The 13,866-nt window shown below is 36.9% G+C and overlaps 1 protein-coding gene across 2 annotated transcripts in view; it reads left to right on the top strand.

Moving 5' to 3' along the window:
• Nucleotides 1–13,866, top strand: part of KCNH8 (potassium voltage-gated channel subfamily H member 8) — a 418,936-nt gene that overhangs the window by 110,072 nt on the left and 294,998 nt on the right. The gene's annotated exons all lie outside the window — the stretch shown is intronic.

Here is a 13,866-nt window from a genome sequence, read left to right as displayed (position 1 = left end):
TCAGTTTGTTTTTCCTACATATCTCCCCTCTTCACTTCCAGTGGTCTGTTATCACATGCATTTGTTCAACTATGAGGACACTATTTCAACTTTCTATAGTAAATTTTTAAAAGTATCTATTCAATTCAACAAGCAATTTCTGGGGTATCTCTTGTGGGCAAGGCACTCTGCTAAAGGGTCCATGCATAAAGACTAAAAACAAAGGATGAAACAAACACAAAGGTTCATATATAATATGTATATATATATATATATGTGTGTGTGTGTGCATGTATGTGTGTATGTATACATATATATACATGTATGCATATGCATGTGTGTATACACACATGCAGATAAATAAATACATAGATATTTTGAAGAGAGTAGCAATGGCACCTGAGGAGAATTGAAATGTAAAAAGCCTTGCATAAGGACCAGCAACTGAGATGAGCCTGAAAGGCAAATAGAAATTCCCAAAGGCAGAGTTGATGATGAGGGAGCATTCCAAGCTTGTAGGACAGACAACTGTGTACATAGCCATGCCTTTTCATGGAGTCAGGAGATGGAATGTCAGGATCTGGACTCAACAAGAAGGTCAGCTTGGTTGGAGTATTGATTGTCTGGGGAAGGGAAAGTCTGGAAGGAATTGATATTTTCTATCCAGAGGCCAGAAGCAACCACTCAAGATTCTTGAACAAGGAAGTTATGTGGTCAGACCAAAGCTTAAGGAAATTTGTTTTGGCAGCTGTGTGGAGGGTAGATTGGAAAGGAAAGACATTGAAAATCAGAAGATGGGTTAGAAGGGGGTTACAGGCAAGAGATGAGGGCTCAGGATAGTGTATTGATTATGTAAGTAGGGAGAAATAGGAAAGATATAGGTATCATAGAATACATAGGACGTGGCAACTGATAAAATATGGTGGAGGATGAGGGAGATTAAATGGAGGAAGACTCTGAGATTGGAGACCTGGGGGACTATAAGCTTGGTGTTGTCATTGATGGAAATGAGTAAGTTAGGATGAGGGATGGCTTGTGAGGAAAATATAATAAAACCCTTTCTTCTATCAATTCTGTGATTTTCTTATGCATTTCACTCAATTAGCAAATCATTAGACTGATCTGAATAATCTGCATGATGCCCAGATATCCCAGCCCCCCCAAAATGTGTATGGTTTTATTCAACTTCCAGGGGTTCTAAAATTAATCAATAACTTTAAGTAGGTTTTAAAAACATGGTAAAGTTCCTCTCTAGCTTTAAGAGTAAAGCTCTTCTTTTACAAAATGACTTACTCTATGGGGGAATTCTCAATGTTGTTTTCTTTGTTCATAGAGGAATGTGGTGGACAGTTCATTTTCAGGATAAAATGACTCTAGTGTTTTCCCCAATACAGAAACTAGTATTGGCTAATTCAAAATTTTCTTCTTGGAGACTCCAATTCTCTGTGATAATAGATTACTGGGAGATTTGAGTTTTTATGATCCTAAGCACAGAATAGATAATGCCACCTATCCATGAATGAAATCATTCATTCATTAACTCATTCATTCATTCATAGAATCTTTGTGTTGGGAGATTTTAATTCTCTAGGTTCATTGATTACTTTTAGATGTGAGTCTTTCTTGCTTTCAACAAAGAGTAGTTAACATCCATGAATGAAATCACTCACTCATTTTCAAGCCTTTTTGTTTGCAGATTTCAGTTCTCTATAATGGCTGGTTACTTTAACGTGTATATCTTTTTTTGTCTTGAACACAGAATAGATACCACCCATCCATGAATGAAATTATTTAGGTTATGCATATACAATTATGTAAAATATTACCATGTTAGTCATTTCGTAAAAGAAAGCTTGAATAAAAGAAGAATGAAAGAAAGGAAAAATAGCTTGTTTCAGTCTGTGTTCAATCAATCAGTTCTTTCTTTGGAGGTGGATAGTTTGCTTCATCATTAGTCCTTTGAGATTGTCTTGTTACATTGCATTGCTGAGATTGGTTAAGTTATTCACAGTTCTTCATTACCCTGATATCAGTCTTAAATTTGCAAGTTCCATCTATTTTTTTCTTTTTCTGTCCTTTAGGGTTAGACAGAACAAGCCTAATACCTTTTCCACCTGAAAGGCCCTCATACACTTGAATATCATTGCCATATTTCCTCCCAAGGATTCTCTTCTCCAGATTGAACACTCCCATTTCCTTTAACTGATTCTCATATGACGCCAACTCAAGGCCCTTTTCTATCATTGCTGCTCTCCTCTGGACACTCTCCAGCTTATCAACAGCCTCCCAGAACTAAACACAATAGCTCAGATGCCATCCAATGAGAGCAGAGTAGATTACTGTCCTATTCATAGAAGCTGTGTTCCTCTTAATGCAGCTCAGCAGTCCATTAGCTTTTTTTGGATACCATATCACACTCTTTATATTATATTGAGTCTCTGAAAACCCCAGGTCATTTTTCACAACTCCCCATGTCTCTCCCATCCTATCTTAAGCATTCAATCTATGAATACATGTACATACATGCTGATTTATTATTTTTTCTTTTGCGGGACAATGAGGTTTAAGTGACTTGCCCAGGGTCACACAGCTAGTAAATGTCAGATGGCTGAAGTTGGATTTGAACTCAGGTCCTCCTGAATCCAGGACCAGTGCTTTATCCACTGTGCCACCTAGCTGCCCCCCATACAGCTTTTTAAAAACAAATTTATTCCTACTGAATATTAAACAAATTGAAAACAAATTATTTTTACTGAATTGTATCTTGTAGTGTTTGACAGTGCTGGAGCCTGTCAAAGACCTTTGGCATCCTGACTCTGTCACCCAAAATGTCAGTTATTACTCCCAGCAGGATATCATTTATAAGCTCAGGCCCCCTGACTCTGACCCTCTAACTCAGGTCCTCTGACACAGAACCCTTTCTAATACCATGTTATCTAGAAGGTGGAAAGAACAGGTAAAAGGATCTTGGAGTGAGTAGTTCAGGGACACAGCAATGAGGATGTTTGCTTTGAGAATGATCAGATAGGGGCAGCTAGGTGGAGCAGTGAATAGAGCATTGGCCCTGGAGTCAGGAGGACCTGAGTTCAAATCTGGCCTCAAATACTTGACACTTACTAGCTGTGTGACCCTGGGCAAGTCACTTAACCCCAATTGCCTCACAAAAAAAAAAGAGATAGAGAGAATGAACAGATGACATGTCATGCCTTTGAAGGGAGGGGTCAATTTTCAGTATGTATACTACCTATCTAATTCAGATATAAGCATTCTCTAGGGGCAGCTAAGTGGTGCAGTGAATGTAGCACCAGCCCTGGATTCAGGAGTACCTGAGTTCAAATCTGGCCTCAGACACTTGACACTAACCAGCTGTGTGACCCTGGGCAAGTCACAACCCCATTGCCCCACAAAAAAAAAAGAAAAAAGATATAAGCATTCTCATGGTATGAGGGCAGCTAAAGATCTTGTGATGACCCTATAGTACAGTGGCATAATGCTTAAATTAAGGCCTAGTGATTTTTTTTTAAAAGTGGATAATTATTTAAACACAATTGGTTTCCTTTTTATCTTATTATTTTACTTATATATCTAAAATATTCTGAGTAGGGGTCCATAAGCTTCATCAGTATGTCAAAAGGTCCATGACACAAAGGTGAAGAGCTCATCATGTAGAGAGTGGAGAGCCATTCTATGGGTCAAGAAGCATAAAGTTCAAGTCCAGCCCTTGACATATACAAAACATGTGACCCTCCACAAATTACAAACTCCTTAGTGCCCCAATTATTAAGACAATAATTTGCCTAACAAATATCATGCAGCTAGATGGTGTAGTGGATAGAGTTCTGGGCCTGGAGTCAAGAACATTCATCCTCCTGAGTTCAAATCTGACCTGAGACACTTATTAGCTGTATGACCTTAGGCAAGTTACTCAATCCTGTTTGTCTCAGTTTTCTCATCTGTAAAATGGGCTGGAGAAGGAAATGGCAAATCACTCCGGTATCTTTGCCAAGAAAACCCCAAATGGGGTCAAGGAGAGTTGGACATGACTAAAATGACTGAACACTAACAAGTACTAGTCTGCAATGGAAGAGGGAAATTTCCACACTGGCATTCCATAGAAAAATAAAATCACAAGACTGGACCAAGACAAAACAAATGCTAAAAAAAATTGCAACAAATGCTGAAAGAAAAGAGAAAGTGAAATTCCTCATAGTGTTTGCTTTTTGCAATGAGCTCTTCACTGTTTAGTGAAGGAGAATAGAGGGAGAAATGTTACTGTCTTGGGAATGATCAGTCAATATTTGAGGTATTCTTAGTGGCATATATTATTAGCCACACACATCAATGTGACTCAGCTGATCATTTTTAGAATATTTCCTTATGCCCTGTGGGCATTTTTAAAACAAGGCCCTTATTTAGGAAAAATGCAAAGCCTTGGGAGGTGGATCAGGGATGAATAATAAAGTCAGGGTCTTCTAGAAATTAAAATTTTAAGCATACAGAGCAGCTGATTTCTGTAATTGACAGTGGTGCCTTCTAAGCTGGCTACCTAGTGAGGAAAGTGGTTTCAGGTACACTTTGAAGTTGATACTCTGGAGTATAACCCTGTCCATGATTTTTTTTTTTTTTTTTTTGGTGAGGCAATTGGGGTCAAGTGACTTGCCGAGGGCCACATAGCTAGTAAGTGTCGTGTCTGTGGCCGCCATCCATGACATTTTAAAAAAGATAAATAATGTTTATCCTTTGCCAAAATATTAGCAAAGGAATGTGGATTCTCCAGTGTTTTTTTTATTCTAATACATAAAGCATAGATAAGTGATGGAAGAACAAAAAGAGAACTGTCTTGAGGGTCAGGAAATCTGAATTCAAAACCCAACTCTAACAGAACAGAACTGTGTGACCTTGAGCAAATCACTTCACTTCCCAGGCCCTCAGTTGCCTCATTTGTAAAACTGGTAATAATACCCCCTACTTATCTTCCAAGTTTATGGTAAAAAAAAAAAAGCTCTTGTAAAAATTGATTTTAAAAAAGCATAAGTAATTATTATTAATCAAACCGATGAAACAGTTTTATAAATATTTTTTAAATCCTTGAATAATTATCCTTTCCTAAGGTAGATAATTTTCTTTGTAAAAAAAACTTATTCTATATGGATTCTTTTCTTTACTAAGGACTTCTAACTGTGCCTAAAACTTCTCTCTCTGCAAGCTGGCAAACCTGGATGCTACCATAGGAAATTAGTGAAGTCACATGAACTCTAGCCTACAATGTTAATTTTAAGGACAATCTGGATAGTTTCCCTTAGTGTCAAATAGATATAAAAACATACTTAGCTTACCACTTAAGTACTATTAAACAAATCACTTACCTTCTCAGGCATTCAGTTTCTTCATTTCTAAAATGAGGGTAGTCAAACTAAATAGCCCCCAAGGTTCCTTTCTACTTTAGATTTATGTTTGAAGGATCTATTTGTCTCAGGCATGAGAGTTCTTATCCTTATTATGTAATCAATCCTTGGCAGTGTGGTTTATCAAAAAGAGCCTTGGATTAGGGGAGAGAGGAGCAGGGTTCAGATAAAGACCCTGACACTCACAATCTGTATGACCTTAGGCAATTCACTTTTCTTCTGTCATACAATGGAAAGAGCCATGGCAATGAAATCTGCAAACCTGTTTGAATCCCACCTCTGACACTATCTGTGTGACTTTGGAAAAAGGCTATAACTTCCCTGTGCTTCTTTATCTGTAAGAACAATGACTTCCAACTGAAAATCTATGTTCCTATGATCATAAACCTGGTCAGATTTTCTTGTCTATTTGTCAAATGTCTGAAGAAACTAATCCAGGAAAGCCATAGCGATAATCTGGAAAGCCTTGACTTTCCAGATGACAAATCTGGGGCCCAGGGAAGTACAATTACTTGCCTAAAGTCATGTAGGTGGTAAACTGCACATGTGGGAAAGAACCTGGATCATTTGGCCTGCAATTCAGCATGTTTTCCTCTGTGCTATACTCTACTAGGGACTGATTTATAAAAGAAGGAGAGAGCTCATGCTGCTTTGTGTTTTAAACTCTGTGTCCATTCATTGCAACAGTATTAAGATGGGGAAGACCACAAATATTTATGAAGTGCCTACTATGTGTTGGACATTGTGATAAGAACTTACCATTTCTTTTTTTTTTTTTTTTTTTAGTGAGGCGATTGGGGTTAAGTGACTTGCCCAGGGTCACACAGCTAGTAAGTGTTAAGTGTCTGAGGCTGGATTTGAACTCAGGTCCTCCTGACTCCAGGGCCTGTGCTCTATCCACTCTATCCACTGAGCCATCTAGCTGCCCCCATGATAAGAACTTAATAAACATCAGCTAATTATTTGATCCTCATGACATTCCTGGTAGGTAAACTGAGGCAGATAAAGATCAAGTGACTTATGAAGGGTCACATAACTAGTAGGTGACTAAGGTCAGTCCAGCACTTTATCCTATGTGCCTCCTGGCTGCCTCTAATGAATTAAGGACCTAAAGTCAAATTTGTCCCCTCCGATATTTTTAGGATCCTTAGAATTATCGGTCCCTATGATCTAGCGTCATTATTGCAAGATAATTCTTTGTGACCCCAGAAGCCTTGAGGTTCTGCATACAAAGCTTGTGGGTATTTATCAGTAGTACAAATGTATATATCAGCAAAAAATGGGGAGACAGTCCTCTGGGACTTTTTTAGTTTTTTTTGTTCTGGAAGTACAAAGATTTATATTCTATAGTCCCCAAAGGAAAGACTTTCCATCCATAGTATTCAGTAAAAAATCATTACAAATTTTAAAATCTATTAAGGTATATTTTTCATCTACACTTTTGAGTTCATCCCTCTAAAACACTCCCTTCAATTTCTTATCTTGCATATTTCTAGAATTCTAAACATGTTCTCTTAATTGATAAACCAAATATATATTCTTTTTCCTTTGCTGGGCAATGAGGGTTAAGTGACTTGCCCAAGGTCACACATCTAGTAAGTGTCAAGTGACTGAGACTGGATTTGAACTCAGATCCTCCTAAATCCAGTGCTTGTGCTTTATCCACTGTGCCACCTTGCTGCCCCCCAAATATGTTTTGCTTATGAAGAGTCCAGGTTGCTCTGCAAGTTATATGAACATGGAGGAATGGATCCCATTCCAATCTTTCGTCAACACCTGAAAACTCTTTAGCCCTTCACAGCCAAAGGAAGAGACCAAGGTAATGGGAAAAGTAATGACTTATTGGCTGGAAAGGGAAGGCAGAGGACACCAGATGAAAGACCTCCCTGCAGAGTATGTAGAAGAAAGGTGGTAAGAGCTCAGCTAATCATCCACCAAAGCCTGTAAACAATACCCAGGAATTAGCTTGCAGACTGAGTCAACAATAATTCTCACCCTCACTCCTGTGAACTGAGACAGTGGGAAACTTTTACATAGAGGCGAAAGTCAGACATTATTTGTCCCACAGAGAAACTTGGGAATGAGAATCTTTTGAACAGAAAAATTCTCCAATCCCTTGTCTGGTGGGATACATTTGACAACTTGTCAGGATAGTCTTCTATATGAATATTTTCAAATCACAGAATCACAGACAGGATGCTTTTTTATCTAAAGTATACTGGAACAAGTATGCCCTCTATAGTTTGGCTCATCTTGACTTTGCTAAAAGGCCTCTAGTTAAGAGGAACCCATTACCTCTCAAAGCATCCCAGTACATTTTTGGCTGCTTCTCTTTGTTATATAACCACAAAAAAGTAATTATGGTCATAAAATAATATCATAGAAATTCTCTTTATATCCATTATCCACCTCCTAAGTATTCTGCATGGAATCAGGCAATGAAGATTGGCCTTAATATAAATATGACTTAAGTATACCAGGGTTTTTTTTTCTCTTATTCCCACTGTGGTGCTGCATTAAAATCTCATGGGGTAAGATTTTAAACCTTAGTTGAACATTTTGGGGTTGGTAGTGTTTTCTTTTCTTTCCTTTCCTTTCCTTTCCTTTTCTTTTCTTTTCTTTTCTTTTCTTTTCTTTTCTTTTCTTTTCTTTTCTTTTCTTTTCTTTTCCTGACTCATATTTCTAGCCAAGAAGTCCTGGTGAGTTAGAAAGGACTTGATGGGCCACTGAGAGAAAGATGAGAGATTTATCCATCCTTTCCCAGATGCCATCATCCACTGGACCTAGAAACAGGGTCAGAGCAGTTTTAAAATCAGTAGCAGCACCATGGCCAGTAGTGGAGAAAAAAATTGATTTCCTTCTGAGATGACAGGGGAGATGCATTGTAGGGAAAGTGAAAGAACTGAACAGTCTTCTCTTACTTTCCAATTGCTTGTTCATTAACAAGTATTGGTTTGCAAGTGGTTTTCATATTATGATATATGCTGTTTTCTTTATCCATTTGCTCCTTCTATAAAAGTACGGCCAACCCAGATACATATATTTCTTTCTATTCCTGTTTTCACGCATTTAGTGAACATTGGATGGATTGGAAAGGAAAAAGAATAGAGAAAGTGATACCAATCGGGAGATTTTGCTGCAGTCAAGTTGAGAACAACAGTTTATGATAGCGGTTCCCAAACATTTGGAGTGCATTTACTCGTTTGTACGAAAAAAAATAAGTGCTCGTATGTTACCATTTTGTAGAAGTTATGCTATTAGTATCTGCTGGTTTAAAAAAATCATAAGGATAAAAGTTACTATGAACCAGAGACATTTTTAAATGAATGTATAGTTTATTAATCACAGAGGAGCCATATACATTTGAAAAGTAGTAATATGTCAATGTATAAGATCTATTATTCAGCTATAGAATTCTTTATGAATTCAAATATTGATTATAGGCTCCCTTCCAAAAGATTGTCTCCAGGGATCTTCAGGCCCCAAGTTCGTATTGTTGAAAGAATATTGGTCTAGAAATCTAGACCTAACCAAATGCTGCCACTGTGATACTTTGTGACCATAACTCATTCCCTCTCTCTGGCTGGCTGTTTTCTCATTAATAAAATAAACAGGTTAAGCTAGATGATCCCCAAGATTCCTGACAACTCTTTTTTTTTCTTTTTTTTAGTGAGGCAATTGGGGTTAAGTGACTTGCCCAAGGTCACACAGCTAGTACGTGTTAAGTGTCTGAGGCTGGATTTGAACTCAGGTCCTCCTGACTCCAGGGCCGGTGCTCTATCCACTGTGCCACCTAGCTGCCCCCCTGACAACTCTTAAGAATCTACAGACCCAGCAAAAGATTCATTTTGTTTCAAAAGCAGAGTAGTGAAGACCAGTAAAAACTTAGAATCACAATAGCAAAAAAAGGCTCTTATGTGGGGAATAAAACAAACAAAGCACTGCTTCTTGAAGTTGTATGAATGAATGTAATACTTAAAGTGACTTTAAAAGTTACCAATCTTCTGTTTGTGAGAGATTTGTCAGGGAACAGCTTACCAACTGTCTAGGACTACTGGGCAACTGTACCCTGAATATATGCTTACTAACCACAATTTCCAATTTTCTTCCCCTAGGAAAGCAAAATGCAGATACAATTTTCACTATTCAAGTTTAAAATTCCATCACCATAGTCAATAAAGTAAGATATAGATGGAAAGGTCTCTAAAAACATCTTCACTCATAACACCATTGCTTAGTCAACACTAGAAATGTCTTTCTTATCAATTAAAATATACTTGAGAACTTTTTCTTTATTGGATATAAAAGAAATCTAACATCAGTTGAGGGAAATTAACAGGATTATGGAATTAGTCTGAGCCTTTGCCACCTTTGCCACTGAAGTCATTGGGGTTTTCATTTTCCAAAGACTGACTGAAAAAAAACATCTCCATATGTTTTGTTTTTTTTTTCCTAGCTAACAAGTTATACTGAATACCTAGTGGTATAAGCAGAATGGTTGCTTAAGTCCTGCGGAGTCAAGAGAACTCTCACTGAAATAAAAATTAACCATGTGGTTCATTCGAATGCCTAGGCTTTTTTTTTTTTTTTTGCAGGGCAATGAGGGTTAAGTGACTTGCCCAGGGTCACACAGCTAGTTAAGTGTCAAGTGTCTGAGGCTGGATTTGAACTCAGGTACTCCTGAATCCAAGGCCAGTGCTCTATCCACTGCACCACCTAGCTGCCCCATGCCTAGGCTTTTTAATGAGTGCCCCAAGATCATGTGTACTGATTGGCCATTAGATCTCCTGGAGGGGTTTGTGTGGGAAAACGCCCTCTGAAGATTCATTCTACATAGTGACTTCTATTACATGTTAAAGCTGAAAATACTTTTTATCCCACTTGGAAATTCATTTTTTTTAAATTGAGTGGAAGTTAGTAGAGAGAATATCATTCAGTATAAAATAATTTGCTTTATAGAGAATGTTTGATGAAGGCTAATAATGAGTAAAATAAGGTCAAACTTTCTGTTTTACCATAAGGGTACAAGTCTCTCTGTCATGTCAGCAAGGGTTCAAGCATCATTCTAGTAACAGATCCCCTATGTTTTCACTTGATAATGAATTCTTTGGCTATATGAAAGTATAACAAGTAAATTAATTAATGAAAGAATAAGTAAATTAATAGATGGATAAATAAATGAGAGAAGTGGATGAATAGATAGATAGATAGATAGATAGATAGATAGATAGATAGATAGATAGATAGATAGACAGACAGACAGACAGACAATAGTCTTCAGTGTCCATTTTTTTTAATTAAGTGGAAGTTAGTAGAGAGAATATCATTCATTATAAAATAATTTGCTTTATAGAGAATGTTTGATGAAGGCTAATAATGAGTAAAATAAGGTCAAACTTTCTGTTTTACCATAAGGGTACAAGGCTCTCTGTCATGTCAGAAAGGGTTCAATCGTCATTCCAGTAACAGATCCCCTATGTTTTCACTTGATAATGAATTCTTTGGCTATATGAAAGAAAGTATAACAAGTAAATTAATTAATGAAAGAATAAGTAAATTAGTAGATGGATAAATAAATGAGAGAAGTAGATGAATAGATAGATAGATGATAGATAGATAGATAGATAGATAGATAGATAGATAGATAGATAGATAGATAGATAGATAGATAGACAGACAGACAGATAATAGTCCTCAGTGTCCATATAGTCTCCTTGGCATAGTGGTAGAAAAAGGAGCAGAAGGTGCTAAGAATCATTCGGTTTTAGAGTATCTAACATTACCTTAACCCTCGATACTCAAAATATGAGATACTTTTCCATAACAAAAAGATTTGAACCCATAGGAGAATAAGAGTCCTTCAGGGGCAGAAAGTACAGATAGCTTGAACTCTGCCCTACTAGATGGAATGACTATTTCAATGAGATCTCAGATTTATAGAAGTACTAGTCTCTATTTAGATAAGCAAAATAAAACAGTTCAGGTCAAGTGCCTGATTTTTTTACTTGGGCATTTGGGTGAAATATTAGATTCTGATATTCTCTGTTTCAAAAAAAGAAGGGAAAATAGAGGCAGGCATTTGGAAGGGTGATTTTCATCTTCCACATGACACTCCACCATTCTCTAAAGAAAAAGAATGGGAATTAATCCAGCTGCTATGAGTAGAGTTAGAAAACTCTATGTTGGATTTGCTACACTCTTTTATTATTATGTATTTCTCCCAATTCTGGTATGTATTGCATCTGGGCTCCGGAACAGTTTAAACCTTGACCCCCATACCAACAGACCCCTGTGTGTAGCCTAACCTTAAGAAAACACAGAATCAGAGAGCAAGCTAGAAATGCCATCATCATGGTCACCAGCACTAACTCTAACTGGGATAATACCTAGTCTTATCAAAACCACTCTATCTACTCTTCCCTCACATGGTGATCACCATCATTTGGCTAACCAAACTAATGGCACAATAGCTCCATTTTCTTTATTAGATTCTATGCTAAGTTGGTACAATAAACCTCCATCCTGATTCATCTGTTTTTCTCAGTCTTTGGTGGCATAAGCAAGACTCTCTAGACTAAATTAAGAGTTATTAGGCTTTATTTCTACTCCTGTGCCCTACAGAACGCTCTTCTCTCTATTGCAGTGGCAACATACCTATTGAATGGGAATCTAGAAGGCAAATGATTCTCGCCATTTTTAGAAGTGTGGTTCTCCTTCAAGGAGTTCAAAGTGCATAGGAGACAAAACTATTTCAAATGTTTATTGTTTTCCATGCTCTTTCAAAATGATAAATTGAAGATATTTGGAACCATAGTCAGAGAATCTGAGTCTCAGAATGAGTTCTTCATCTAGTCTACTTTACAGATAGTGAAATGATGCAACAACTTGCTGCTTAGGTCACATAGCTGTCTAGCAGTAGATTTGGGACTAGACTATAGGTCTCCTGGAACCTAGGCCAGTGCTTTTAATACTATTCCTGTTTGCCTCTATTTGGGCATTGAAGAGCTATTATGGGGTAGAGCTATCTCTCAATAACTCCTACTTTAAAATTTAAATTTAGAATTCTTTCCTCCAATTTCAACAAATGCAATTTTTCTCCTTTTCCACAGGTTCTATTTTTCATCTCTTAAGTCATTTTGATTGGCCTTTTCTGGGCTATTTCCAGTTTCCCCACAACCTTTTAGAATGCAAAGACTAAAACTGGATATAATAGCCTCATGAGGATCTGACCAATGCCCAGTTTAGAAGAATTATCTCATGATGAGTTTGTTCCATATTGTGAATAATATACCTCAGTGTAGTAATTGCTTTATAAATATTTCAAACAGATCACTGACTCATCTATTGCCTATAGTCCATTTCAATTCCCAAACATTATTCTTCTCTGGGGTGGGCCAAAAGTTTCAAAGGGGGTCTGATATTTGAATAACTTTTTGAAAATTTTTTTTCTTTAACATATATATATATATATATATATACACACACACATATACACATATACATATATCCTATATATACTGTATATGATGCTATGGTATTTAAACTAAAAACAAAAATAAAGTAACTATAAAGTAACTATAAAATATTGAGATCCTTTTGTGACTTCATGACTTTGAGCCTACCCTATACATTTGTGGTGGTCACCCCTTGTAAATTCTGCAGCTATTTGTGTATTTCTTTATTTGTTACATAAGTATACTACCTAGCGTGGGTCTGTTGAATATTCTATTTTTATTGCACCTTATTGTCTATTTTGTCAACCTAATATAATCAAAATTATTTAGAACTTGAAGAAATCTTAGAGATCACCTAATCTGTTAGTTCTCAAAGTGTATTATAGAGATCCCTAAGGGTATCCAAGGGAGTTTGAGTGGTGGTCAAAACCATTTTCTTAATGATCCTTAGATGTCTTGATTTTGAACATAGTAAATATCAATAAGTATAACCCACAAGGACAAAAGTGTCCTTGATAATTTTTAAGCATCTAAAGGGGTTTTGAAACCAAAAAGTTTGAGAACCGCTGATCTAGCCCAACCTCCAGATAAGGAAAGTGAGGCCTAGAAACTTGAAGTCATTTAATTATGGCAACACAGTTAAATAATGAATCAAGGATTTCAACTTCTGTCCTCTGATTCCAAGTCCAGTATCCTTTCCTCTATGCTTATTTCTCTCAGGTCTTTTAATTTTCCTGTGCCCTCTTTTCTTCTAATCCCTGAGAGCTTTTCCTCATTCTATCTTTCTACACCTTCCTGGCTTTCTCACATTCCCCCAGAAATCATTATGATTTTCTCTGTGTCCCTCCTCACATGTCCCCTATCCCCTCTGTCTTCCTATCCTTTAAATATCTTTTTATCCTTACAACTCCTTGCTTTGCTATTCCATGAACTATCTTAAGGACCTTATTTTCTAATTCCCTTTTATTTCTCCCTCCTGTAATCATCTCCAAAGGCTTTCTATACCCCCTTTTCTCTGTGCATCAAAG

The sequence above is a fragment of the Dromiciops gliroides genome, chromosome 5 (genome assembly GCF_019393635.1).
Source record: "Dromiciops gliroides isolate mDroGli1 chromosome 5, mDroGli1.pri, whole genome shotgun sequence".
Classification (NCBI taxonomy): Eukaryota; Metazoa; Chordata; class Mammalia; order Microbiotheria; family Microbiotheriidae; genus Dromiciops; species Dromiciops gliroides.
This window is presented reverse-complemented; position numbering and strand designations above follow the sequence as displayed.